Consider the following 6520-nt stretch of genomic DNA (forward strand, 5'->3'; position numbering starts at 1 on the left):
GCTTCAACTGACCTGACTGTATCTGACTAATGCAGACAACTGCAAACTTTGGCTCATCATATCTTTAGGTCCATCCTGTTGTTCATGAGTATTGAAGCATGGAGCCCTCAGTTAATTTGGCAGTTGGAGGCATGCTGATCACCCTTTTGCTCTGAGGTAGGGTGAGGGTGGGCGTTTTAGGGAGTTTCTTTGTGAGTTTCTCAGCACCAACCAGTCTAAAACAAAGATATACACATCTGCATAAAGCTAGTGAAGCCAAAAAGAAGTCTTTAAAGGTAAACCAGCTACTTGATAAAATGCATTTTTATTTTCAAGTATGCTACAAAATTGATACTAGCAAGTTAAGGTACAAGAAGACAAAGCAAATGACATATAACAGAACCAGAAAACAGCTTCCATCAGAGTGGTGGTGTTAACCTGTGGTCCCCCACTGACGCTCCTCCCCTCCAGGATCTCACCTTGATTGCACAGACCTGGCTACAGCAGGAATTCACTGCACAGACTCTGTGCAGATCTCTCTCAGCAAGAACCATCCAGCATCCAATCAACCCCACAGACCACCAAGCCTCCATCTTCCTTGTAAGTTATGAGAAGTAAGAATGGATGAACTTCCACACTGAGGCTGCTTGTTGTCAGCTATGTGCACTTTACTCTCTGGTGATTTTTCATTCTAAAGTGTGAGTAGAATTAACTGTGCTTGCAGGAAGGTGGCACAATACATCTAGACGTCGCTAATGGCTATTGCACATAAATGTAGCTGTCGTCAGGAACAGCTTCAGCATCTCTTGGATTTTGAAGTAAGCTGAATTAGATGGCAAGAGGCCTTGGAGTGTGAGCCACAGGCTCAGTGCAGTCATTTCAAGTGGTGATCCAAAGGAGCAGGTAAACCCTGGCTCCTGAAGTGAGGTGCTCTGACCTGACCTTGTGTGCCACCTAGTGCTGCTATTAGAAAACAAATACCCCGTATTAGGCAGAAAGCTGAGTCATTAAATGACACCTACACCTGTCAAAGGTAGAGATACAACAGCCTACACATTTTAGACTATTTGAGCACTTTCCAAGAAATTTTCTCCAAATACAATTATGTTTGCAGATCCCTCCTCAGCATGCATTAAGAGGGACCTGAAAATTCATCTTAATTGAAAATGTATAAAGAGGGCCAATCCAATCAGCATAAATCACACCTAATGTCCAGAGTTTACAATAATAAACCTTCAATCCATCTTGTTAGGGAGACGATTTGCAATTTATAACACCAGAGATTCCCACTGATGCTGCAATCCAGGTATGTTAAATTCTGTAGGAACTCAGAAGAGTGCCCCTGCTCAGAAGATAACGCAAAGGTGACAAACAATTCCTGTTCTTCTGCTGTTACACTTAAGAATTTGGCACAGGAGCCTGAACGATTCTTACCAAGTTACACATGAAGCTAGTGGCAAAAACCTAATTTTAATCTCAAAATCACCCTTCGTGTTCCAGTTCTGGAAGAACTGGTTCATTTATCCTGGTTGTTACATTTCTTCAGGGATATCTTTGATGAAGCTTAACACGGTAACATAGTACCTCACATAAAAAGGCAAGCATGGAAATTTGTGACAAACCAGAAACACACAAAATAATTATTCACTTCCTAATATTATGCTTTCTTTTAAATAAAACCCTTTTTTTCCCCCCATGTTCTGCTAGAATGAGTCACTTGGTAACGAATGACAGAAGCTTTGAGACTGTGATTATGTCAAGAATTGAGAACATTCATATGATCCATATGTTCCTGTGTTATCAATATAGAAGAATGCAAAGGTTTTGCTCTTAAGAATAAACATCTCCTTAAGTAACTAGTTCTAATCCTAGACACAGAACATAAATATCTACAACTGGTGTATGGCAATACATAGATGGATCTTCACTCTCCTCTAAACTGAATGGGTCACAAGTTGGAACAGCAGCAGAAGCATCACACAAAAATCTGTAACATAATACATACACCTACATTATCTTTGTTCCAGGTTTTGTGTTAGTAGCTTAAAAAACCAACAGCCTCCCATTCAGTTTTCTCCAGGTTTAGCTATTTCTAAGCTTTTCCTCTAGAATCCCAGTTTTTTTAACTCCTATTTTTGTTACCCTTATAGATATACATGGCCCTTTAGAGTATGTCAGTCCAAGTCAGCATTAATTAATCAGATTCAGCAAGGCAGTGTTAAATTAATGGACTGGACTTTACATACTGTACACACCATCACAATGGCAAATTCATGACTGACCACTTTTCCTCATCATAATTCTGTGTATTAAAGCCTGGGGACAAGGTTGTGCCATTTGCAATGTAAATATTCAGAGGATGTGTTTAAATCAAAGTCCTTCACAAGACCAATCTTATTTTGCTTCCACCTTTCCCATTTTTAAGTTGCAATGAGACAGCACAAAGAGAACCACTACTTCACAGAAGCTTTCTGAAAGGCATTTAGAGGCTTGGTTAATAAATTTGTCACTGAAAAATTAGTACATAAAACATTCTTTTCTGACAAAGTTAAAGCCTAATAAAGCCCTAGTTACCCAAATGATAGGTATGAAAATCTGCTGCTGCCTTTGAAAAACAGTGTGGAGGAAATAACATTACAGTAACAATGGATGAAAGCTCAGTGTAAGATCTTATAGAAGGGGAAGGTGACTTTGTTCTAAAGCAAAGCTGATTTTGTTTACTTATATTCACACTCTCATACGCACAGGGTCGGAAGCAGTACGATGTGTGTGTTCAAGTAGTCTGATCAGCATTCATGCACCAAGAATGTGCATGATTGTGTGGCCAAGGTTTCCCTTAATGACACAAAGGACAAGAGACAATGGCTATCAGGTCTTAATCGTAGCTCCTCTGTTCATCTGACATTGACAAGAGTATGCTCATTTTTGGCTGTGTCTTCTGTACCTTCAGGAGCTGATGGTAATTAGTCTCTATCTTGTCAAATATCTGTGAGTCTCTATGATTTGCTCAGACATTCTCCTCTCAATCTGGTTGCCCTGAAGAGCTATAGATAGATGTGTTGGGCTCTTTATGACTTGTTCATCTAGGTGTTCACATTTTTAAACTCAAGCACATATTTATAGAACAGTATGCAGAAATACACCTAGCTATACCCAATAGAGTGTGTGTACAAATCATGCCCCAACTACCCACACTTGATCCTTCATCAAATATCGTCATCATTTAAAAGAGGAAGTATGCCAAAGGAAAACCTTCATATTTTTACTTACATCTAAAATGAGTATGAAAAATGTAAAAGTCTATCTCAGTTTAAATTACACTGCACTAATGGATACAGGGATACTTGAGTGGACTGCAATGACCTGCGATGACCTACTCAGATTAGCCCTCTCTAATCATATTCCCTGGAAAGCAGATCCATCATCTTTTTGGGAGCTATCAGATGCGTGGATAAACTTTGTGTCCTCTCCCAGAAATGCTAATCTGTGTGATATTATTTCTCTTTTTTACTTTTTTTTCACAATTACTTTTAATTTCCTAAGTTTAGATATACTTTATCATGCCGTAAGCATATTTATCTAGTAGAGTTCACGAAACATAAAAAACTGGAAACCTGTCAAGGAGAATGTTGAGGTCAGAACCAGAGAGAGGAGATACAAGAGGGCACATATGTACATTGCTATTCATGCCATGTACATTGTCATGAACTTGAGCAAAAAGAGACCTGAATCATATACACGTACATACTCAGCTGAGAGTAACTTGCTGTGCTATTTCAATTGGCAAATACTTTGAAAACCAATGTTTTTCCTTTTTGAAAAGGAAGTGGGAAGACAACAGGAGGAGAACCTACAAACAGATGATCATTGTCAGTCTTGCTAATTTTTCACCCTTATTCTCTGGGCTGTCAGACAGACAAAAGAACAACAGCAAGCCAAAAATTATCAACTACCCATGCCCATTATTTATTAAGTCCAGTTTCTGAAATGAAGACATTATCCCAGCTACACAAGAATAACCTGGTGTTGCAGAGCTTGCAGCTCACCCTAATCCCCTAGCTTTGCAAAAGGTAGGGGTTTTGACAACCTGTGTGAGCTGAACAGTTCTTGTAATGAGAGAAGGCAAACAATCCTCTCTCACAAAACTTCCATACCATGTCACGTCACATGGACAAAAGGAGGTGGTATGAATTCAAAGAACAAGCAAGGTGGCTACCGCAAAATTTGTATGGATTTTTTTAGGATGAATACCCTGTACAACTTGCACGTCAATTCAAATTTGTAATCTAATTTGCCTAACAGTACTTTATTTAGTAACTAAACAAAACATTTATTTCTGTAAGTGTTGTTTACCTTAATGTTAATTATTATCTTTTATTTTTTAAGTTAGCAAAATAAAGTTTGTTTCCTTTTTTTCCCAGAGGTTTTTATATGTATCTTCCCCTCTTAGCTGCAATACCCAGCAGGTATACTAACTCTCAAAATAGGCATTTTCATTTTTTTTTCTCACTGGAAAAAGATGAGGGTGCAAACTAGAAGATTGGGAGAAAAGGAGATTTCGGTTATCTACTCATTTTTTTACAGAAGTCAACAAAATGATGACTCATTCTCAAATTAGCAGGAACAGAGTTACTTTTGTAGTGATATTTAATTCAGCAAATAAATCAGATCTTGGCCAATGAAATCCACCAGAGAAATAAGGCACAAATTAACAGGTTCTTGTTCCATAACTTTTGTGAGCACAGGAGGAGAGAAATCCTTCATATACCTCTGTGCAGTGCAAGACATAATGAAATGCTTTATGTGGATCCTTACACAAATCCATGAAAGTCAGTTTGGAAGCTCTTGAGCCACAGTTCATACTGTATCTGAAAAACCATGCAGCACTACCATACCATGCTAGTTCTCCTGCTGTAGATGTGCTCTTGGACATAAAGTAACAGCAAGTTTTCTTCCAAAACTGTCTGTCCAGCGTTTGTTTTTCATGTTCTCCTAACTGCCTGTTGTCTTCCAGCATCGATTCAAACAACTGCAAAAACATAAGCCATACTCATAAAAAACCTCTCTAGGGAGCCATGCTTCTAATCTCTGACAGATGCATGGAATAGGCAGAGGGGTGAGTCTGTACACTAGGCTGGACTAAAATACTTTCAGCTCTTGTCAAAACAAAGCACTTTGTGTATACTAGGGAAAAAGCATTGCGCTGTATCTTAAACAAAAGCTATGCAAATGTGGAATACATTGTTTGCCGCAAGCTTCAAATATATCCTTTCGGACCTGCATATGCATACGGATATGGCAGGATCACTATATTTAAAGACATGTCCTGTAGCTTTCCTAGCAGTGTTCATTTATGAATGCCTGACCTTGGCCACAACAGGGATTAAAGCTCAGGGCTAAGCACTCCATCCCAAAATCAGGACTGATACTGCTATTGGCCCCAGATACTGGTAATTTAAAAAGATGGTTAAAAATATGAAATGTGGAATTCAAAGCAAGAGAAAAATATTCACCTTAAGACAAGGACATAGCTATGCCAGGTGGAAAAGCCTGTTTTTAATCCACAGGAGGTTAACAATTTATTAATGTTTTGGTTAAGCATCTGAACAAAAAGGAACAGTTTAGCAAGACGAAAAATGAAATTGCCCTCCTAATTAAGTTGGAATCAGAACACCCTGGGAAGGGGAGGTTTTGAAATTTTCACCAACATGAAATCCAAACAGGCTTAGGGTATAAAATGAAACACATTATTCCGATCAACACTATTTTTTGATGACTGCAAGCCTGAAGTCATAGTGTTTGCATAGGAACTGGTTCCAAGTTACAGTTAGGTGTTATCCAGCTGATCGGCTGGTAGCAGTGTAATAAACCTTTTGGATTTGAAGATAGCATTCTGCATACAGGCTTGCTTCACTCCTGTTCACCACAAGCATTTTAACTGTCCAAATTTTGATGTTGTGCATAAGTTCTTTATTTCACATTAATCTTACACTGCCTTGTGCTGAGGAGGACTTCCAGGTAATTGGCAATCAGTAAAATATTCCATCCCCAGGATAAGACTTGTAGAGTATCCAAAACATTGCAATGTAAATCTCCTGGGAGCTGCAGAGACTTGTTTGGGAGCAGGTAACAAATCAACTGATACCATAATACTGTACGCACAGTGAAGTGCAGCAAACAGAAAAAGGATGTTACCCAGATTACCTAGTAATTCCTGCTGTGTAAAGTGCTTTCTATTTGTTGGGCTTTTTTTTCCCTATTCAGTATTGGTCATAGTGTGACAATAGTATATGACTTCTCACGGTACTGCCTTTATGTCATTTACATTCATTAGTGTTAAAGAGCAGGGGATAAGGAGCCTTGGGCAAGGGGGCTAATCATTCTTACCAGCCAAGTGAAACGACAGAATGTTCTACACATAAATATTTCTCCTCTTTCCTACCCTCTGGCAAGTCTGTAAACATTTCAAAATCCCCAAGAGCTAAGTTACCACACCTAAGAACTACTTTGCGTGAAACGCTCCATATTTAATTGATACGGG

The sequence above is a fragment of the Accipiter gentilis genome, chromosome 8 (genome assembly GCF_929443795.1).
Source record: "Accipiter gentilis chromosome 8, bAccGen1.1, whole genome shotgun sequence".
NCBI classification, from domain to species: domain Eukaryota; kingdom Metazoa; phylum Chordata; class Aves; order Accipitriformes; family Accipitridae; genus Astur; species Astur gentilis.